The following is a 24,453-nucleotide window of genomic DNA, read 5'->3' as shown; positions in this document are numbered from 1 at the left end:
TCCACGCTAAAATGCTGAAATGTTATGGGAACTAAAGAGATAGTTAAGACACAGAAAGTAAAGCAAGATGAACAAAAGACAAAGTTTTTATATCAAAGCTGGTAAAATATGGGTTTGATGGATGGACCACTTGGCGGATAAGGAACTGGCTTGGCAGCTGCACTCAAAGAGTGGCTGTCAATGGATCCATGCTGAGGTGGAGGCCAGCGACAAGTGGAGTCCCTTAAGGATCACTACTGGGACCAGTCTTGTTTGATATCTTTGTCTGCGACACGGCCAGTGGCACTGAGTGCACCCTCAGCAACTTTGCTGATGACACCAAGCTGTCCCAAACTGAGCTGAGTAGCTCTCCCTTTTAGAGTTGAATCTCTTCTATGCTGAGTTAGTGCCTGATGCACAGGTTAGACAGACAGCTGACATTCCTCTTTAACCAGAAAATATGGAGGATAAAAACTTTGCTAAAGCCAGCACAACTCATTTTTGTCCTAATGCAATCTTCAGTGTCACTAGACCTATCCATACCCTGGAAAACTTCTAAGTGGTATGGTACCTTGTGTCTGTCAGGAAGCTACTTTGCTTGTAACATATTATTCACATTCTGGAAATATTTTCCCTTGTTTCTGCAATTTAACCATCCCTCAAGCAAATGGAGTTGCTGTTAGAAGGAAAAAGTTTGAGAATAATATTTCTGTCAAGCAGTTAACTTTGCTCAAGGTTAGCACAATTAAATGCTGGTTGCAACAAAACACATCAACAAAAGCTTTCTTCATCTCTCTTTTGGTAGCTTTCATCATTTTACATTTAAAACAGCAACTCAAATGGGCTAAACCACTGAACTTCTATGTTAAATGCTTATTGAACAGAAGGGGTGGGAGTGTAGGTTCAGGCACTCTCAAACAACAGAACTGATTATTCCTTTACTGAGTTTAGGGCTGTACCTTGGAGAAGTTCTTGTAATTATTAGTGGATTTTCACATTCTCTGTGTGAAAGATGGTGAAATATCTAACAAAAGTCATCAGGGAGGTCCAATATTATTTAAGTGTTGTGGGCCAAATGCTGGTTTTGGACATCCTCCAGTGGACCACTCTCTGGAGTCACATTCTTGAAACTGTCAGTTACAGCAGTGAGCTACAGTATGTCAATTAGTGCTTGACGAGTTGCTCAAGAACATCATTTCTACTAAATGTTCTTTTGCTTATTAACTAAAAGGATCATTTTTCTGCATTTAATTAGGTCAAATACATGTATTACTTAGGTATAATGTTAAGTAATAATTTATTTTCCCTTCTAATTTTAATTATATCATGTGCAGAAGCTTATAAAAAAAATATCACCTGATAAATGCTTTGTTTTCCCTTTCTCTGCTTTCAGTTCATAAGTCCATAGACAAACAGTACACAACCAGCCTGGGCTGGGTTCTTATTTTCAGCAGAATCTCATAGCTTCCTTTATGCAGCCTTCAGGGCTTTTAGAGTTTCTTCCTTTGAAACAAAGCCATATTGCAAAATCCTTTATGAATCTGAACAACTTCTGATTTTAGAGTTTTGATTCTTCTCACTGACTCAACATGTTAGTCTGGTAAATTTAATTTTGACACTTGTTTTGGATCAAAACCAAACTCCAGCTCTTGCTGAGGAACACGTTGGCAGGCCTGCTTTATGAACCAGAGGATTCTGTTTTGTTGCAATGGGATCTCAGTCTAGTAGTAGCTGAACAATCTCTTATATTTTCCTTGTAAATTGTTGATTTTTAGTGTTCTGTCACTATTTTGCTTGGTCTTATTTAATTTTATTTTTAAAATGTGAGTGTTAACATTTCAGTATAGACATTTTGATCATGTCTAACATCAGTTTCCCCATCCCTTGAAAAGTTTCTGTAAATACACTTTTAATACATGTGCAGTGTGTCTGGTTCTAGGGAACATCATCCAAAGAAATTTGATTTACTTCTGGGAACAGATCATGTTGGAAGTATGCCACTATGTTTTGCTGCACTGTGTTCTGCTTATGTGAGACAGAAATCACACAGTAGAAACCTTTTGTTCAGTATCATACAGCTACTATGAATATTTTTGCTCTGTATATCAGCAGCTGCAAATTATTCTAAATGACACTGAAATAGTGAGGAAGTTAAAAATGTGATGTAGTTTATGTAAGTCTTTCAAGTGCTCATAATGTATTAGGCACTAGAAGATTTCTGTTGTGATCTCTCTATTTTAGCTGCAAGTGTTGCTTCAGTGTCAATAATGACCAAGAAAAATGCCTGTATGGAAACAGACTTTTCACTTGTTGATCATGGTGTAAATAGAAGTAGGAGACAGAAAATAAAAATATCTGCTCAGGGATATAGAAGCAACCTCTTAAAGAGTGAACTACAGGAATTGTTGTGGAATTCTTATTCCTCACTGATTCTAGCAGGTATTTCCCTGAAAATGAGGTCTTGTGGTTCTGGTTCCTGAGAACTTATTTGGAATTATACTGTCCTAAGGTGAGGGCTGAGACTTTTGGTTTGAGAGGTGAACCATAGGCTGTACAACAGAATAATAGCATAATTTGAGATGGAAAAAACATTTGAATGTCTCTAGTCCAGCCCCTGCTGAAATCAGGTCACACTAGCTCAGGTTTCTCCAGGCCTTGTTTAGTGGAATTTTGATTTTGTCCAAGGAGGAAATGTCTACAACTTAATGGACTTCGGTTCTAGTGTTTGAATACTCTAACAGTTAACTTTCCCCCATGCTAATCTGTGTAGATATCATGGAATCATTTTGGTTGGAAAAGACCTTTAAGATCAAGTCAACTATTATCTGACTCTGTTAAGTCTGGTGTTAAACCGTCTTCCTCAGCATCATATCTCTGTGCCTTTTAAACACTTCCAGGGATGGGGATTCAACCACCTCCCTGGGGAGCCTGTTCCTGTGGCTGAGAACAAGCACATTATAGATCATTTGCCATGAGTTTTGCTGTATAAAGCCAAAAGCTGTCATGTTTAATGTTTTAGTTTAGGACAATATGGCATAACGTATACGATATACAATACAACTAATGTGAAATTCTAATTAAATTGATTAGTTTAATTTTATTTTAAAAGAGATATTTCTGGTAATCTACATAATTTAAACTTTTAAAAAATATTGTAAAAATTACATTAAAAATGAAATCAGGTAGAGGACATAGAAAAGGAAAAGTATTCTGCCAGCTGATGTACTGCAAATATTTTAGTTTTGTAAAATATGTCTTTGAACTGCAGTGCATATTGGTGAACTCTTCCATTTCATTAGTATTCTGGGTGGTTGGCATGTGCCAGCAAAATACAACCTTCCTATGGGAGCTTCCTGTAGTCATAGCAACTGGATTGCAGTTTCAAATAAGGGTGTAGTGAAGGTCTGGCATATCTGAAGCACAAGGTGCTCAGTAAATGGTTCGCTTGCTGATTAGTCTGTGTCCTTAAAAGCCATCAGTAAAAGTCACTCAATAAATAGACTAAGAAAACTCCATGATGGTTTTCAATCAGTTTTACCTGACTGCTGAATTACTGGTAGTTTTGAGTTAGAAGTCTCATTTCATGCTATGCCTGCCAAACACTTGGCATTAGAGCCCATCCCATTGGGTAGCTGCAGCTATGGGAAGAATCACCAATAGCTCCTCTAAGCTGTGAGAGCACTGTAAATGAGATATATAGTGCTGTAATATTAGGCATGACAGTCTTTCAATCCTCTGATGGTTGACTGGAAGCTCATTGAAATCACTGCAAATTCAAAAAGTCAGCTGAATGTGGTCTGGGTTTTAGGGTCAAAGTACAGAAGAACGATGAGATACAGCGAAGACGCGAAAGAGACTTCCCTTTGAGTACCTAAATCCTTTTAATTTATCTGGAAGTCCCAGCTGGAATGCAATTTGTTTTCTCAACAATTGTTTATGCTGAAGTTCAAAATTAAATCATAAGCACATCTCTGGAATTAATTATGTGGGATTTTCACTCTGAATTGGATCTCAACACAAATGTTTATCAAGATGGGGAAACAAAGAAAACAAAATGGTCATAGCCAAAGAGGGATGGATGAAGAATCAGAAGACTCACAAAAAATCTTCACCCTCTGGTGAAAGATTATGATAACTGTAAGAGCTGGTATGTACCAGAAATCTGTACTGACTCAGCAGACAAAAACCATAAAAATAATTTGTGATACTGGAATGACGTGAACAAAATACCCTATGCTGCAAAATGTCCCAAGTAATAATGACGGGCATGCCAAATAGAGACAGTATGATTAAAAAAGGAAGGCTAATTAGTAGCAGAGTCAGCTGTGACAAATGCAATTGATTAAGAATTAAAAGAAGATATGCCAAATATATTAAATCCAATGTATTTATCTTGATATGAAGATTTTACATATTTGACAAATGTGACCAAGAACCAGAATGTGCATAGTAGTTCTGTCTCTGCATCTGATAGAGGATTACCCTTTAAATCTAGTAGAGCTGTTGTCAGTTTTCTTGACCCCAGTTATTCAAAATCTATGGTCTGCAAAAAGGACTGAAATATGAACCACCTCCCAAAACCCCCAGCAAATGTGTTTTCCTTAGATAATTGTGAGATATTTAATTGAGATTAATGAAATTCCAAAGAATTTGACTTTCCACTCAAGATGATTTGTGCTGACCTTCTTAGGGTTCTGCTCGACAAAAAGGAACCCAAATTTATACCAGGTTTAAATCAGAGGACTGTTTTTTAAATAAGGTGAGGACTATGAGAACTTTCTGGTTTTGTTGACATGCTATGACTGCCTGATTAGGGAGATTTGAGAGGGTATCAAAACATTCTGTGTTAAAAAGTTTTTCACTGAATGAAGATTTAGCAAGAACATTTATTTAAATGGGTCACAGAGGGGCTCAAAAATGATTTTGCAGCCCAGCTTCTCCCAAAATCTTTTTGCAAACCAGGCAGGGGCTGCATTTATTTCAGATTTGACCTTCTGGTTTAGCTCACCTTCTGTCTGTCTTCAATGGCTTAAAGCCGATTTAGTCAAGGCTGTGGAAGCCTTACCCCAGATTTCACCAGTAGCAGTATCAGGTTACTGATTCCAAATTTACTTGCCATATTATTTTGGTATTCTAAAAATATTTGAAATAAAGTAAAATAAAATTAGCTTTCTTGTAAGTTGCACTAATTACATCCTTTCCCTTTTTTTCTTTTCCTCTTCCTTAAGGTGCTGAGATACCTGAAGAGTTGTTTCTAGAGGCTGGTAAGTGAGTTTTTTCATTAAAATCTAAGGCATACACATTTTAAGTGAAACTACAGCAAAATGCAGATCAGTTCAGTTGAAGTCACTTTTTTATTTGAGTTTGATTAGGTAAAGGAGAGAATATTGTAAATTGTTTGGAGTTTTATTTCTGAAGGCAGATGCATTATGTTTTCAAAATGGTTATTTCAGTGCATGAAACAGATGTTGGGTAGGCACAGAAAGCTACACTAACTCTTCTGATGTCTGCATAATTATTCTTTAACAATACATTCTAGTTTTTTTTGTTGTTGTGGTTTTTTGTTTGTTTGTTTGTTTGGGTTTTTTTGGGGTATACCTGCAGGAACTCTCAGAACTTGCCCTGTCCTTCAGGTTCATAATATCAAGCTTCTTTCAAAGTGAATCATCTTGCTTGTGCTTCTTTGGATAAATAGCCTTTCTAATATTCAGGTGGAAAAAGTGTCCCTTTCTAATGCAATCTGTAATGAATAAACTGTTTTTAAGTAAATTTTGTCTTCTAGATTTTTGGCTTTTCATATGTGATAGTTGGCTGAGAATTTGGAACCCAACTGCTTTCAAACTAGCAAGGAGCAGAATTCCAGATCCGAAACTGAATCTAGTAAATAAATGCTGCAGGTTATCAGCCACTTAAACCCACTAATAATCATGTTTGTTTGTATGGCTAATGTGTGAAAAGGTGATCTCTAAAAACAACTTCTTGAGGATATGGAGGCCCAAGGCATCCATAAAAATGATTCTGGAGGCCTTGAGCCATTAAAGTTTTAAATATATGCTTAAGTATACACCAGTGCCTTTGATTGCTTCCTCTGACTTGAGTGAAGCAAATATTTTGAATTTATTTGAAGAAACCTTTACAGTGCTTAGTTTTATGCAATAATTGATCAGTATATGCTTTACCACTTCATGCTCCACCTCCTAACTTCTGTAAGCAAAAATTCTCTCACTCTTTACGCTTATCTCCACAGCTGATGATTAAAGTTGCCTTGTGTTTCATCTTTCTAATTTATGCATTAGGGTTGCTTCTGAGGAGAGAAAAAAATGACACTGCTAATAGTGTTGTCATCAGCCAGACACCTTGGAATGAAATATGAATTGTCAGTATTGCTGCATCTCAAATTATCAGTATTGCTGCATCTCAGCTATCACTCACTGAAAGTCCCATTAACAAATGCTCAAGTAGGACATGTGCTCACATGCTAATCACACTTTTCCCACTAGATTTGTCCTGGCAGCTCCATTTTATATTTTTGTCATAATTGGAACTTATCTCTCATAGCTTCTGTCTTTAAGATAGGAATTAAATGTATTTATTACACATATTCTGTGTACTACGAAGCAATTTTTATTAGAGAAAAATTTCTTATGTGCACATAAATTTCTTATGTGCACAAAACCACTGATTGTATAAGCACATAAATAAAGAAAACATAATATGCTGCTCTGTTTTTTAATAACTTTATGCCTGTTATTTCGTTACTGTAACTGTCATGTTAAAACTACAGAATATTTACTATTTGGAATTCCCTGTAGGTCAGTGAGTATCTTCAGAGATGAGGGTCATATTCCTTTAATTTCCAATAGAAATAATTGAAACAGGTACAAAATAATGCTTTAAATACTCATTAAGTTTCTCTTTTTTCCTGGTTTTCCTTTATGATTATGTTGCTGTTGTATATTGGTTTTTTTCATTTGAGGAGTCATAATCTGACCTGAATTCTGACATTCTTTCACAAACACAGAAATGTTTACTCTACAACTGTTGTCTAATGAAACCTAGGACAAAATACGAAGAAAATTAATTATCCACTAATTGAACTATCCACAGCTAATTCAAATTATCTCCTTTCATCAGATCTCAAACCCTCTAAATAACAAATATTAATTTTTCTAGACATCAGATGTCTAGCGCAAAAGATTTTCTAATTAATTAGTCATTTCTCTAATGTTTACAGCTGAGATAATTGAAGAATAATGCCAGAAATAAATATCCATGAAGATGAGATTTCTAAGTCAGTATTTTTGCAGACAGTACCATGAAATGAAGGGTTTTCTGCCCACGTTTCCTTGAAAATATACACTTTTATGTAAAGGACGTCACACCCAGGAGATTTAAAAATGCTTATTATATCATTATAACAAATGAAACCTTCTTGGTGGTAAAATTTTAGGATATATTCAAATTCTTGTATTTATAATATTAAATACTATTGTAATACTGTTTCTGCTGGAAACATAATGCTACCTCTCTTGGACAGAAAATGTTATTAGTAATTTCAGTCTCTAGTATTACCACCCTTTGAAGGCCATCAAGCAAAGATGCAGTCCCAGCCCTGCAAGCCTTGCTTGGCTTCTTTACTTCTCCCCATTTGCTTTGTGTGCAAAAACAGAAGGAGCAGAGGCAAACTAGAATGATGTCATTTTAGCATATTTCCACAGGCAAGATGTACACAGGCATAAAGCAAGAGCCTGGAGACATTTTGAATCCTTAACATTGCTTCTGTAGCCTGATATTAGTTGTGTAAGTGTTCACTCTGAGGAGCAGCCAGAGTTTAGCAGTACTCAGGGTGTGTTCACCTTAGAATCATGACATTGTTTGGGTTGGAAAAGAGCTTTAAAATCACCAGGTCCAACCACTATATAACTCTGCTAAGTCTGGTGCTAAAGCATGTCCCTTAGCAGCATATCTCTGTCTTTTAAGCAGGGACGTTCCAGGGTTGGGAATTCAACCACCTCCTTGGGGTGCCTGTTCAGTGACTGAGGAGCCTCTCAGTGAAGAATTTTCTTCTAAGGTTCAACCTAAATCTCTCCTGGTACAACTTGAGGCCATTTGCTCTTGTGTTACCTTGTGCAGCAACTGATTTCTGTGGAGTAAGTTGATGAATGTCAGTTGCGTGGAATGCCAGGGTACCTTACAAAGTTACATCTGGCTGTTTCCACTGACTCTCTGTCCTGTTTATAGATCATATCATAGCATGTGCCTTTGATTGGGCAAAGTGGTGAATTGTGTCAATTAAGATATTTTTGGAGGGAAAAAAATAGTGTAATAAAATAATAAGATGTTTAAAAACACAATATGCATTTTCTATGTTATGTGATTTAAAATTACCAAAACTTTAGATAAATAGACAAGACAGAATTTCAAATTCTGAATGATGGAAAGAAATATTATATTGATTAAGATGAATCTTTGAGTTATAGATACTGTAAAATAACACTCTTTCTACTAGCTGTAACTATTTGCATTATATGTAGATATATAATTAGCAATCAGTAAGGAGTTACTTTAAAATTGTACCTTAAGAAATGAGGTATTCTAAAAATAGTATTCTAAAAGTTATAACTGAAACTCCCTTAATTTTTACTATCCTTTTTATTTAAGTGTGGAATACAAAAATAAGATCTTGCTGTATTTTAACAATGTTTAAGCCTCTACTTTGCTTAATATTTCAAGGATGGTGATTCTATGCGTCAGTTATAATTAAAGCTTCATCCCAGGCCTGATTGGACTGCAAAACTGTTCTTGAGAGATTCCTATGAATTTTATGGATTAGATTGCCAAACACAGAACCTATTTGGAAGAGTTAGTCAATATACTTGATGATTTTCTCATCTTGAATTGTCATAGAAAACTTCCTTAGTGTAGGATTTGGAGACTCTTTTGGTGGATGACACATTTGTGGTACCCATACTACCACTCATCTGGCAAGACCTCCAGCAATTCTTCCCATCGTTCCTTACTAAAGCCTCCCTAGGCAGCAATTGCATTTTAATGCTTTCATTAGCTTCGATCAATTTATATGCTGGGTTTCCTTTCCTCATCACTTCAAATATAATCTCATTCTCCTCCCTCAATCAGCCTCCATATGCTGTTCCACAACAAGCATGTTCATGACATTCGTTTTGCAGCAGGGAAGGAGAGCAGTATATTCTGCGCATTGCAGCATTTGGACTCAAATTCATCTTCAGGATACAGCTCAGACTTTGTAAACTGTTTCTGAAGAGCGACAAGGACTTTTCTATCCTTGCTGTCATTCCCAGAGAACTTGAAATAATGGAAGACTCGAAGCTACTTCCATTCAAAGACATGTGCTCACTCCTAGCTAAAGGGTGGAATGTCATTGCTAAGTACTGTCAGAATATGGTGATCAAGGAGAAATTTACATGACATCAACAGCAAAAGAGTCTTGTCAACCTTGAAGTAATGAGGAGTTTGGGGGTTTTTTTGGTTGATTTTTGGTGGTTGTTGTTTTGTGGTGTTTCCCCCCCCCCCCCCTTTTTTTTTTCCTTTCTTTTTTTTTCTTTTGCTGTCCTGAGAACGCAAAGTGATATGGTAATATTTTGAAGTTTGGATTGAAATCATGCTCGGGAAAAAAAAAACTGCATTAAACCTCAAAGGAGCTTCTGCCTTTAAACATGCTGCTGAACTTTGCAGTTTGGCAAAATATGCTTACTCACACACTTCAGTTAAAAGAGACAGCTAAAAATAGTTAATAGAATCTGAATATGCATAAAATAAGGTGTCAAGCTATCATCTCAGGATGAGAACTGAAATGTAAGCTTAAAAATGTTAAAGGCCAGACTATGACACCCTTCTTAATTTTGCAAAGTAATGTAGGTAAGCGGTTTCTGAATTTCAGGATGTTGGAGTTAGTCTATTTAGCCCACGAAAATTGTCTAGACTCTGTACATACCAACTGAGATGTTTGTCCCATCCCAAGAGATTCAAATGAATACAGGAGACTGCAAGTTTAATGCATAAAGTCAGAGGGAAGGAATCAGAGCTGAAATACTTTTTACTGTGGGCTGATGTATTAACTACAAGAATGTGCAGAAAATTCGTATCAATTCAGATGGAAAGTGTGTTGTGAAGTCTTTCAGATGTAGAAATTTCTTGGAGGTAAACAAATGAGATAACACCCCAGATTTCCAGTAAGATGATAGTTCAGGAGCTAGGGCATATATATGAGATGCAGATGATCAGTATGCAAGTCTGGGCCCTAAGTGTTTGTTAAATATTTATTTGTCAAGGTAAGAGTAGAAACCTGATGCCAGAACCGCTTTGTTTTGTGTGAATGCCTTATCTGTTAAATGAATGATTGTTCTGGATGGCAGAATCCTGGAAAACTAAATCTGGGAGACCCTCAAGGTGGAATAAATTATAGTTGTGCAATTCCTGACAAATATTTGCATAACCTGCTTTTAAAATCCTCCAGTGATAGCTATACCATGATTACCCCAGGCAATTAATTTCACTGCTCCTTCATTACTATCAGAATTTTTCCTCAATCTCTAAACTAATTTTTTAGTCTATTTTAAACCATTACTCTTTTCCTTATCTATTGTAACTACTGAATTGAAACACTCCCTATTCGTTCACTCTTTCCTCTCTTAGGTTTCCTAAATCTCTGATTATCTGCCTCAGTTTGTCCATGTCTTCATTAAAGCACAGTTGACAGCTTCATTTGCTTCCCTGAAGATATAGTCATGTTGAAGCCTTGTCATTGGTGGCTAGAGGAGAACCATTACAACATGGATTTTTCACATTATTTATTGTGTGTATGTATATGTTTACTTGCTATGGTTTATATGTTACATATGAATGTTTTTATGTCATATATGTTTATTGAAACAGGCACAAACATTTATAACATTTTTGTTTGTGTTTGTAATAGTCTGGCATTACTGTCTCATGCTTCGCTTGTGAACAAATTGAAAAGGGAAAAACGGGCAAACAGATTGATGCAGTCTCTAGATTGCAAACAGTTCTGGGAAGAAATTCAAACTAATTCAAATGAGCAACACAGCAGAGAACAAGACAATATTCAAGGACAACTAGGAAGAATGAAACTGCACAGTCAGGTTAACTGGTATGGGTGGGGAGTCTTTCTGTCAGATTTAAGCAATGAGCACATATAAATAATGCTGAGAAAATTGAGTTAGAAAGTATACACACAATATTAAGGTACCATGATGATTGCATTTTTGCTTAAATGAGAGATCTAGTTAACAGAAATAGTTTTGCTGTTTATTCACATGTGCATGAGGAGAGGACATCTAGAATTATATCTGAAGGAAAGCTCATGAGCTCCTGTGTGAAGCCTTCAGCTTTAAGTAGAGGACTAGCCCATCAGAATTTCTGGGCTGCTTATGGTCCTATTTTATTCTGATCATTAACTTTATGGAACTCTTTGTGTCCTTCCCTAATAAAGTAAAAAATAGAAGCCTTGGCCACTCAGATGTTTTTGGATACTTTTTAAAAAAATTTTATTTGAAAATTAGGAGTATTTTTATTTGCATTAGATAACTGCTGTAACAGCAACCCTATGACATGTATGTTAAGAAAATGAATATATTAAATCATAGCTGTCAAGCATTGTTTTATAATTTCTAACTACATGTTGCAGACAAAACCATCATTATCCAAAAATTAAGGTGCGTGAATTATTAATTTTTAATAAAAAAAATAAACTATTTGCAATCTAATTAACTCTGTAATCAAGGTTGTTCTGGGATAGCATTATATCTTTTATGATTTCAAACCCTAACTGGGTTTAAATTGACATAGTACTAAAAGAAATAGTTTCTCTGGAATGCATAATTAGTAAATGTGCAGGTCTTTGTTGTGGTTATTTTCCACTAGCTAACTTTGTAAAAAAGTATACCAATGCATATAAGGAGTTCAGTCCAATATATCCTTAAATTTCTGGAGCTTTCTCTGCTGATCAACGAAAAAGTATAACTCAGATCATGCTTTAGCTGCTATTGGTATGCATGAGCTGCTCTAGAGCTTTGAAGAGATTTACCCTTTGGCCAAGACATAAGTAAGTTCACCACTGGGGCTTCTTTAGAAGAACGGCCTTGTATGAATCCAAGCAGAGGGATTTTTCCATGGAGTTTGATGGACTTAATGCTTTAAACCCCAATGAATGTCAGTAAGTGCAATGGATGCATGAATTCCATATGTGTTTTTTGAAGCTTTCCTAAATGGATTCTAAAAATCAGAGCATAATAATAATAATAAACCTGCACTGAATCCCTAGACTTATATACACATTGATTTCTTCCCATTTGCAAATTCCACTCTGCCAGCCAATGGCATAGAAAAATATATGGGGGTATATATATGCATGCAATGTGTATCTGTGTGAATCTGTGTATAAGTATACAAATATATATGTGCACACGTACACTTCTCTGTCTACAGAGTTCATTCCCACCTCACTGCACCATAGTCACCAACCAGACATTTCTTCTATAGATGTTAGTAGAAGGCTCCTTTGTAAATGGACCATTTGTAAATAGCAGTCACAGAAATCTATCTAATGTGAGCAGTCAACATAAATTATAAAGCATGTTTTTTAAAAAGTATTTTTGGACAGCTCTAGGGAATCCTGAACGGTCAGTTCCTCCAAAAGTCTAAAATAAAAAAATAAGTGCTTGTAGCTGTAAAAATGTTGGTTGCTTATTAGACCCGATGTAAACATGGCATCCAATGCAAACAGACAAAATACATCAGAACAGGAGTCATCCTAGTGACAATCTCTGTCTTTATATCCCATTTCTGAGAGTGCATATATAAGAAAATAAGCAAACTGTGTGTGGAGTAGTGGTTATATAAATAGACCTAAATCCTCCGAAACACAGATCTCATGCCTCGTATGTAGCCATGCTAACATTAAAAACCCTAAACAAATTTGCTTTATGAATTACAAACAAAAACTAAAATTGATTATCCAAAATTTTATGTGCAGGAGTTTATGACAATATCTTAAACATTCAGTATTGTGGATGTTAAAATAAACTGCATATAAATTAAAAATTTATTTTTCATCTACTAAATTGGATTTAAGCTCATATCATACCACCTTCTGGCAAAATTGGCTGTAGCTCACAGTACTTACAAACATATATATTTCCCCTGCTTTCATGGATGGTAAAATTTATTTAATGAAGGTAAACAGAATCTGGCACTTGGAAGCACAAGGAGTAATACTCAACGTCACTGTTCAAACACACAGCGTTACACTGTTTTTCCTGATGCCAGTGTCAGCTCTTTGCCAAGGGGTAGCATATGTCTGGTATTCTGAAGGCTGGCTTCTGTAAAGACAGGAAAGCAGTGACATGAAATCTTCATGTAGTTCAAGTATCAATTATTTTATACCTCTTGGGAGAGGACCCCGAAAGACATCCAGGGTATTTTCTTTAGAAAGCTCAGTTCCATAGGACTGACAGACTCTGAAGAAGAAATAGTTCTTTAAGCTGCGTATAAGAACATTGCAGAATAGCAATTGCAAAGTTGAATAAATGGCTACAAAAGTGCAGCAGCACTGCGCTGTGACACCAGTGTTAGAACACCATATCATGCAAAGAAATGCATACAAAGTGTGATCTGGAATGAAGTTGTCTTTGAAGTGGGAATAAACCCTCACAATTCTCACTCTCTGATGCAAACCTCTGAGGAAAAGCAGAGAGCTAAGAATTGTTCCTAGTTTTTGCATTTTACACTTCAGTCGTACCTTCTATCCCAGCTCTTTGTGGCATTAAGGCAAAAATACTAGCCCCATAATTTTCAAATGGAACCCCAATGCTTAGCAGAAATTCTGAAACTGACTTTTGCAGGAGTCTCCAGTGTCTCTAAGTGGGTGTGAAGAAACAGCTGTGGATGAACCACTGTTATAGGAACCTGTGTCCCCAACTTCGCAAGCTGGGTGAGTCAGCTCATGGCTTCTCTCAAGGTTGAGTTTTGGTTATTTCTCTCTTTAAGCTCTCTGCCTTGCTGCTTCTATTTTATTATAGTAGTTATAAAAGGATGTGGTGTTTTCTATTATGAGGAATTTTTGAGATTTTTTGTGGATTCTTGATTAAGTTTTTATATGTAACTATGAGTGCCTTGCTTCAGAGAGGTTGAAACACAAGTTTCTCTTGAGACCAAATTGAACACCCTTTTCTTGTTTATATTCTATACGTAGCATGAGGATAATATTTTAAATAATTTTTTTTCACACTGTGTGGGCTAGTTACAGATGAGCTAGCATTCTTCTTGTCCCTTGCTTACATGTGAATTTGTATATTTTAGTACAGAAATATCCAGAAATAAACATCATACAGATGATTTCTCTTTTTCTTGGAAGCTCAGTTTGGAACTATTAATACTGAAGAAAGATTGTATTGGAAGTACTACACTAATTTGTTTATGAAATATGTAGCTACATACGCAAAAATAAAAATGTTATATAATCAGGATTTTAATAAATGGACATTCCATTTTACCTGTATCTCTGCATCATATGAAACATAGTAAGAACTAATTAAGAACTTCAAACTATTTGAAATTACTTTCTATAGTTTCTCTCTTTAAAGTTTAAATTGCACTTTAAATAAGCTCCTTCAAATTTATGAGTTTGGGACTAGAACTTTCATTAAAGAATGAGTGAATGAATTTTTAATCAGCTCCTGTAAGCTCATATTGTGCCATAATTAAAAAGTGAAATGAATGGAGAAAATTTACAATTCATTAACAGTCAGCAAAATAAATTTCAACATAATCACAAGCAAAAATTACCCTTCTGTATGTTTGTCAAGTTGTGCAAGACTGCACTTTGGGAAAAACACTTTGCTGGGTAATATGTTGGAAGCTCATAAATAGATCTTTGCATACCCTCTTACCACAATGTTGATGAATCAGTGTTAGCATTAATTAATCTGCTTGCGTAATTTTAATTCACAAAAGTAAACATTTTTTGTGAGCATGTGTCATGTAAAGCCCAACTGCTTAATGCTTGCTGATCTTTGTTTCTTTTATTGTCATGGTGTTACAATAATACAACATAACATACACTTCTGGATTGTGATGCCTGTGAAAAGGTTAGAAAGTTCTGTCCTGAAGTCTAGTGCTCTGGGTTTGTCTTTACAGTTCTTGAGCTTTCATAGTATAAGACAATGTGTTTCATAATTTGCTGTGTTTAGAGAACTCAAACTTTAGCTGGACTTTATCAGTTCAGTTTTAATAACTCTGAAGGTTTCAGAAGCTAAGATATGAAACATTAGGCAGGTTTCTGCTTTTTATTTCAATTTAAAACCCCCCACAGGATAAATGTATGCACTTTGAATTCCTGAAAGTCAGTGTTAAAAGGATTTTTTTTTTTTTTTTTTTTTAGGGAAACTGTTGCTAAGCAAAAAAAGGCTAAACATTTATATGTTCTTATCTTGGATAACGTCAGTTAAGTGAGATGTAATACATATCTATATGAAATCCAAATGGTAAGTCTTCTTTTTCTCTGCTTTTATGATTAACTCAGACTTTTTTGGTCTGGTGCTTGCTTTTCCATCAGTTCATGTTCTCTTTTGCTTTGAACTTTTAACATCTTTTGCATGAACAAGGTGAGAAGCTTTCACAAAGTTCTTTAGTATTCAGTACTTTTTGACCTTTTAACCATTCCTTACCAGCAAATGCTAAAGGAAACCAGAATGAAGAAATAAGCTAACATTGTAACTTGGGCTGTATATGCAATTTGATTGGCTGTGTTGAATCAGTGTCAAAGGCTTTTGAGTCAGTAAAATTTGATCTGTTCAGTATGTATATAAATAATTGTCTGTTATACTGAGAACTCAAAGTGCCTATATAAATCTCTGGTTTGTAGCAGCTTTTAAACAGAATGGGTGTGATTTGACTCATCCTGACATTGATTTAAGTATGGAAATCAGTTGGAGTGGGACTTTTGAATTCTCAGGGAACATGAATATTGGATGTGTAATCTAAGCTTTTAGTGCTTAGTATTTTGTGTGTGCATTCTGACTGCTACAATACATTTCAAACATGCTGAAAGCCCCCCTAAGATGTATCATGCATTGGCATGTACATTTCCTATGTGTAGCTCAGGTGGGAAGTGGGAAGGACTGTGCAGTTGACAAATTCGAATCCTTCCCCATGGGAAGTGCAGTCAGGGCAGTTTATTTCAGGTCTATGTTTATGAAGGCCTCACAGTACTAATCCTGTGATACCAACGTGATGAGGAAATTGGAAGGTCTCACCCTATGGCGATCAATGTAAATCTTCCTTTAATTTGTTTTGTCAGCTCTCATTTGTTTTTTTGAGAGGATTCTTTCTCCACTCTGAATTACTAGTCTCTGTAGCTGCGCTTCTCACATGTATTCTTGTTATCTGCTTGAATTTGGATGCAAGAAGTCTGCTTAGATCAAGGCAGTGCTCTTGAACACAAGGGTAACCCGTATCTCGAAAGAAGGAGCAATCCTCTTATAATAAGGGTCAAGACAATAAAGAGCTATTAAAAGGACATGTTCATGATATGAGTCATTGAGAATGTAATGAACTGCAAAGTCCTGGTGCCTTGGAAGGCAAATTTCCCAAATTCATGTCTGGTAATTAGAGAACAAGTCCCTTTTTTCATTGTTATTATCAGATGGCATTTCTGATTCCACTAGATCTTTTCATAGTGCTTATATTTCCTGAGTAGTGCTCAAAACTCACACCAGATTAGCATTGCCAGCTAATTTATTAAATTCTGCCTTTTGTTCTTCATAACATTTGTCTCAGCAGGGTAATGAATAACCAAAATAATTAGTTCATATTTTTGACTTTGGCAGTAAAACCAGCTCAGTATCTTTCCCGTTTACAAACAGTATGCATCAAAATTGACTTAATGGGATGAAAGACAGACTGCAACCCAGTATGGGCAGTTTTCCTGACCAGATGAGCTGCATACCAAAATAAGTATTTCTGGGAATGGTTGACAGGAACGGTAACAGTGGCACCCCAGCTGTCTAGTGCAGGTTATGGCCTGGCTGGGCTCCCCAGGGTAACACAGGGATGCTGGTCTCTGTGACTGGGAATACAGTAAGTATCATTTGAATCAGGAGTGTAATAATTACATTTACATAAGCATAGCAACAATTTTTAACTAACATTAAATAGCTTCTGTGGCTTGAAAGAAAAGAGATAAGAGCTGAAGACGTGAGTCAAAGAGACGAGCCACTAAGCAAAAAGAAAAATGGTGGGGTGGAGAGGGAGGGCATGTGATCTTTCCAAAACTAACTAACCCCATAAATGCAAATACAGAACAAGGATGTGCCTCTGAGTCATCTGGAATCAGAAAGACATACTGCAAAAGATTTATTGGTTGTTGATGATGTCTGTCTATGTTAAAGCAATATCCAAAGAAAGAGCAGGAAAACAATCCCAACCCAAACTTGAGGCTGTTTTATTAGAGACTTTTCCGTAAGACCCTCTATTCTGCAATAGATCACTCAAAAAATCTGACTGATATAAATGAAGTATAAGATAAAGTATTATTGAGTAGTAAGCTCTGCTGAGATCAATCCTTCAGGGTGAGAATATGTTAAGATTAATTCTTAGAAATTGGCATAGGTGCCTGGATAACGTGGTTTATGAAAGTATATGGCAAGACAAATTCAAAGAGAGTTCAAGCTCCCAGGCTGCTTTCTTTTCATTATAGCATTCTTTTTGTAGTAACATGTATTCCTGAGTTAGATTTAAGATAGTATTATTTATATGTTTTGGAACAAATCTAAAGAAATCCAATAACTGAGGAATTAATTAGCAGTTAGGGATGAGAGGTTCTAGGGATGTGTATTGGGTTTGGCCAAGCTGGAGTTAATTCTCCAGTGCTGTGTTTTGCAGCAGCAGTTGATAACATAGCAATGTTTTGGCTACTGTTGAATAAGTACCCAGGCTATGTCTTTTCAATGTTTCCCTGCCCCAGGAGTACATTGAGGGATGGGCAGGATCTTGGGAGGGGACATGGCTGAGCTGGCTTACCTGGACTGGCCAAAGAGGTATTCCATGCCATATGACGTCAGCTCAGATATAAGAATGAAGTAAAAGAAGGAAGTGGGGGGATTGGTCCATGGCGTCTATCCTCCCAAGCAACTATCAAGCTTAGAGAGCCCTGCTTCCCGAGACCGACCATCGTCCTGCTGATGGGAAGTAGAGACTAACATCTCTCTCTTGCTTCCGCGCGGTCTATTGCTTTTGACTATTATTGTTATTAAATTCGCTTCTATCTTATTATTAGCTTTGGTCAATTTTTTTTTTTCTTCCTCCCCTCTCCCCCTGTCCATTTAAGAGGGGGAGTGATAGAGCGGCTTTGGTGGGCATCTGACCTCCAGGCCAGGGCCAAACCACCACAGGATGGCAAAAGACCTTTAAGTTCTAATTTCATAGGTAAATCTATGACCTCATGCAGTATCACTTTCCCCGCAAATGAGTCTATTACTCCGTGTGCACCTGAACCAAAACCCAGTTTATATTATTCAGCCATGAATCTCAAGTGACCTGAAGAAGCTATCCAAGTTGCTCTGTAGAGATCTATTTTTTCCCTAGAGTTTTTTAATTTGTCTGTTTTGGGGATTATTCTTTTGTTGAATGCATCCCCCTCAAGGACATTCTTTGAGGAATCTGTGTACCAAAAAATAAAAGCTGTCATGGAGGGTAGCTGAGAGGAAAGACTGAGGCAGACGTTCTGCAGCATGAGATCTGGAAAGCACATACAGGGGAACAGGTGGGCATTCTTATGCCCCATGCAGATGGCTCTTTCAGGGAGAGATGTTTTCCTGGGATATGATGGATAATTCCAGGTACGAATCAATGACAGGTATGAATGCATGAATTCAGTGGGCAGTAAGAGTGTTTCCCATTTGTGCAGCAGTAGAATAGGTTGCCTCCTGAACCATCAGATTAAGGATCATTTGCTGTCTTTGAAACAGTGCTCTAAAAACTCTTTGATCTGAAAAGACGTGCTTGTTATTCACACTTCTCAGGTAGAAGATTCTCCATCACTGATGCCAGTGTACTCATACTTTGTTTCATTCACTACTGCTCCTGCCTCTTTGCTTCACTGTGACTCTTGCCATATATTCCTTCTGTCCATGATTTCTTGCCTGATCACCAAGGGATGGGCTGGCAATCAAACATCTGTGTATGTATCTTTCCCAAACCATAAATTTGGATGTGGCACAAATCAGTATTATCTTATTAATATGCACAATGAGTCACACCACAGTTTGTATGTATAGGTCCTGAAAAAAAACACACAGACAAAATAGTATCTTAGACAAAGTGCAGATGAGAGAAAGATGTCTTGGCTCCTGTCAATATTAATGGATAATGGATTTGTGTACAGCCTCTGCAGAGGCAGAACATAATAGGAACACTTAAACAGGAATTAACCTGTTTGAAAGACATAGTGGTGACTAAAATCAAGGTGATGTATCACTAGGCAGCAACACTATATTGAATAGTCCTTTTGACATAATCCTGGTGCTGAGGAGAGGATAGTTTGGAAGGTTCTCCGTGTCTTCTGTATAAATGTGAGAATTTTCGCAGTACTATTCTTGTCCAGAAGCTGAAGAGGAAGAAAGAAGTATAGCCACAGCAGTGGGTGATGGATGGATAGCTAAAAAGACCAGTATCCTCAGCCCACTCACTCAGATGCTCTGTTGTAGTGGTAGCTGAAACAGGTGGCAATGCCAAATTTTCAGCAGATGTCCATCACCCAGTTTTACCTACCATCAGGCACACGTGTATTAAAAAAGTCTTTAGCAAAGCAGCAGGTAACGTAATTCCTGACAAGCTGTTATGAATTCTGATAGGAGACATGTAATATCTGTTCATCTAAATAAGTAAATGCCAGCTTCCACAGAAATGTGCTGAGTATTGCAGAGGACAACAGCAAACCCCTCCGAGCATGTATGGAGAAATAAATGGGACCCTCCCACTGCTGGGGTAGGGGTTATGTTTCTGTCACCTGCAAAAAGTTTAAGTGATGCTGGGAAGAAAGGAGCTGTATGGAAAGATGTATGCTTTCACACTTTGATTTTCCTGACTTTCAGCATGAAAGTCAATAGTAAGCTTTTGAATAGGTTGGGATATCTCTTCCCAGTTAGTATTTTTATGGTACACTATGCAAAAAAGACCACTGCAGAGAAAATACACCTGTTTGTCTCTTCTTATCTTCTTTCCTTACAAATTACATGGGAAAACCAGAAATCAGTCGCTCTTTCTGGCAACAGTGTCTCAGGGGCCTTTACTTTTTGGTATGCAAATTCCCACCCAAACTCTAAGTATTCTGTGCTTTGAGCTTGAGGAAAATGAAGAAACATCCTCTCTTTGCCATGTGTTTTCCCTCTCTCTTGGTGAAAAACAAATTATGTCAAAAAGAAATTTTTTGTTGTTGTAGTTGGTTGGTTTTGTTTGTTTGTTTGTTTGTTGTTGTTTGGGAAGTTTGGCAGGATGGCGTCTTCTCTTTAACTCTGGTGTCGCTCTGTTTACCTGAATGAGTAGGTCACATACCTCAGGCTAACCCTGCCTACATAGAACAGCAGCTTCTCATTAGGCACAGAAATGAAGTGGCTATATTTCCTGATGTTCCTAGGCAAGATGATTAACTGACATCCCTGAGTGGTACTCCTTGGAAAATGAGACCATGTGCCTGTTTTTCTAATTGTCAATGTGGCCGAGTGGCAGGTGAGAAAACAACCTAAACTTTCTTGCCCTTGGAGATAAATGGTGTCACCTTTAACAAATGTATTCCAAAATGTAGAGGAATAGCTATACAGTTGATGCAATCAAGCTTTTCCAGTATAATGGTATTAACAAGATTTGAGGGCCTAAAACTGACATAGCTGTAATTAAAGTTCAGCATGCTAATCTATCATGGCATGAACACATCTCTCTTAAGTCTGCTTCAGCAAAAAAACTGAAGAAATACTCTGGAATGTATTATTATTATTAAAAACCAAGTGTATTTATTCTAAGTAGGGCTATCATCATGCAGCGACTGTGACTGGAGTCAGCAAATGAAAGAATATACCTAAAAAGTTTTAGTTGTTTCATTTGTCAGTGTACTAAAGTGATTGTTTACCTGTATATTTGCCTTTTTTCTGTTGTATTTATAGAGCTCTGATTAATGTGGTATGAAATCCTATCCTGTTTATGGCATCTGAAAGAAAATAGTGCTTATAGTTTGATTCCATTTCTTTATGTAATGTTTCTACCCTCCTATCTCATTCTTTAGTTTGTTGAAACATATTTTCTGTTCTGTCCCCTTCCATTTCATTTTTTCTCTGCTATACTTGTTTTCTTATTCAGCATAAATTATCATTTTGCTCTGTAGTCATCTAACTTCTTTTATAACAGGAATTAATATAATATACCTCCAGGCTGTCTTCTCACTAGCCAGAACAGAAAAAGGAGAAAAAGTAGATGGGCTTCAGCTCCTAATGAATCATTTCTTTTGGGGGGAAATAAAAAGTGCAGTTCACTGAAATTCCATTAAAGTCTTAGATATCCATTAGAAGTGCAAGTGTAATATGTTTAAATGCAGAATGGAAGACAGCCTGGGCATGTGAAAAATGAATGAGCACTTGCAAAAATGATTGTGCTCATTTCAGAAACTCTGAAGGTTAGCCTGGAAGAATTCCAAATGTTATGACCACAGCTTCCTCTGTTTTCAGTAGTGTGGCCTGACATAGTTATGAACTGGAGAAGAAACTCACTTTTACAGTGACACTGTTGTAGCCTGAGCATAGCATCACTGTAGATTCTTGTCTGCTCGGTGTTTGCCATTTCAGTGTTACCTCCAACTTACTCAAGGTCTGTCTGTACTCTATGTATTCTCTTAATATAATCAGTAAGATTTTATTTTAGCTAAAAAAAGTTCTGAATTATCTGTTCTACATTTCCCCCCGTCTGTAAGCATCAGACTGATTTCATTTCTCTATGTTAATTTGTAGTTTTTTCCCTTTAAAACAGATACTACAGTTCTGTAATTACTGTAGCTGAAACTCTCTAAAATATATTGTTGAATCTTCAGCTTGCCCTTCCATGTGGTGGTAAATATGTTCCTTTACAACTGGAATCTTAGTCTTTTGTTCAAAGTGGAGCTTTTAATATTCTAAGATACTGATTTAAACAGTAACCAGACGCTGCTGTTCTCTTTCCTAGTCCCTTACGGCTGCTCAGGAAGTTTTCCATGACTGTGAGAGTGGGAAAGTGAAGGGACAGGATGCTGATCAGTTAAGGAGGAAAAAAAAATTTCCAATAGAACTGGTTTTGATGAATTCCTCACCTGAAAATGCAATGTAGAAAAAGGTGGGTTTTGTTGTTTTCTTATTTTGTTTGCTTGTTTTTTCATTTTTGATACATTAAGACTAAAAATATCAAATGTCCAATCAATGACAAGTCTCTAAGTGACAGCAATTTGAAAGTTTTTATGTCTTCAGGAATTTCTAAAGGGTAAGTAATGCAAAAAGCTATTCAAGATTCATTCATATAACTTTAAGGTGCAAGATGAAATGCTCTATTTATCAAAGTAAAGGCTCACCTCTTGTGCACAAAAGAACACCTGCATTTCTAGGCCTGCTCACTGGTGCTACTGATACATTTAACAAGGAAATGTTCAAAGCTTGGTCAAAGAAACAGAAAATAATGAAATAAACTCCTTTTCTTTTGTTCTGGAGACAAGATTGGTTGTAATAGTGAAATCATTATTTAGTGTAGGACCTTGTTATTTCTATGTGACATTTTAATCAAACATGCAGAAGTTGGAAATGGAAAGGCTTCAAATAATTATGTTTAATTACTTAAGCATCATTTAATCAAAATAATCTTCAATGGTAATAATTATCATTGTCAGTCCTTTTCTTACACATGCTTAGATATGAATATCAACCTTAATTAACTATACTTATTGAAAACTACATTCTAATTTTCTCTTTTAAATTATCAGTCTAAACTCAGGTAATTTCGGAAGCGTCTCTAATCCTATGTATTTACCGGTTTTATCTGCAGCCAACCTTATAAACAACTATTAACCCTTTAGAATTAGAAATCAATTAAGTGTTTCATCATATTGCTGATGATTTAATGACCAGTCATTGGTCAGTACATTCATATATATATGCATTAATCTCTGGTACATGCTCTTTGCTTTTAAACCCAGCTAAGTCAACGTGAAAGACTTCAAGGGGTTTGACTCTCCTTTTAAAAGTTGTCTTCATGATAGTCTTCTAATAACTATTACCTTTTATCTGTAATTTGAATACTATTCAGATCTGCTGACTATGGTACATTACATTTTAAGAATTGGCACTCAGGTTACATCTGCATCACAGCTGCTGAGGCAGTGCTGTCTGAACAGCTTGAAATGGGTATTGGAAGCCAATGAAATGCTGGAAGCGTGGTGGTTTGTTTGGGTTAATACAATCTGTTAAGAAGCCCTAATATATTAGTCCCTGTGGAGTTCTGTGCTATCACAATTTCACTGCTGCTGGAAACTGAGCTCTAGTGCATTTTAAGTTATCTTGGCTGGCAAGGTGCAGTGATAACTTATCTCATTAATTCCAAGTTTGGAATATTTCTCAAAAATTAGTAGAGTTTTTCAGGTATAAAGACAAAATAAGCAATGGTAGAGAGGAACTCATTCAGTTTTGTTAAATTTCTTGGGGAAGATTGTTGAAAAAGACAGCACAGCTGAGCACCATCTTCAAAACAGAAGCAATGTTTGGGTCATGACACTTGCTACATTTCTTAACTTTGATCCCACTCTGAGCCCTATCTCTGCAGTATAGCAGGACCTTGAAGGCTCTGAGACCTTCAGAAAGGTTCCAAAGGCCCTGGGTAGCACAGACAGAAAAATGAATCCCAGTTTTGACAATACAAATCATTATTAAGATGGCATAGGAACACCGTTATTATGGTTTTATACTTTTCCGACACTGAAAGAAGTTTGGTGCAATCAGGGCCTAGGCAGTGTGATCAGGTCACATATAAGGCACTATTAGTGACTTCTAAATTTTACTCTGGAGTGCATGTACAAGCTATGCTGCCATGTTCATGGCCAATTTTGAAGCATAAGACACGTTGAAGGTCAAAAGAAAAGAGCAGAACTGCTGCTTCATCCCCCAAATTTTACTAGGGAAAACCGGAGTTTAGACCGGAAGCATTATTTGTTATTCAACAACGCATTCCTTATATATGTAAAATTGAAAGACATATTTAACTGCATCATCTCAAGTAATATACTTATTTGTCACTGATGCTGCTTTAAACGCCCAACAGGAATAATCAGCAAGGGTGATAGGACTAGTAGGAAATAATCAAGTCTTGGCTGTTTCTCTGCAGATATTAATAATAAACACTGACTTTATCAGATAG

The sequence above is a fragment of the Indicator indicator genome, chromosome 18 (genome assembly GCF_027791375.1).
Source record: "Indicator indicator isolate 239-I01 chromosome 18, UM_Iind_1.1, whole genome shotgun sequence".
Classification (NCBI taxonomy): Eukaryota; Metazoa; Chordata; class Aves; order Piciformes; family Indicatoridae; genus Indicator; species Indicator indicator.
Note: the sequence above shows the minus strand (reverse complement) of the source record.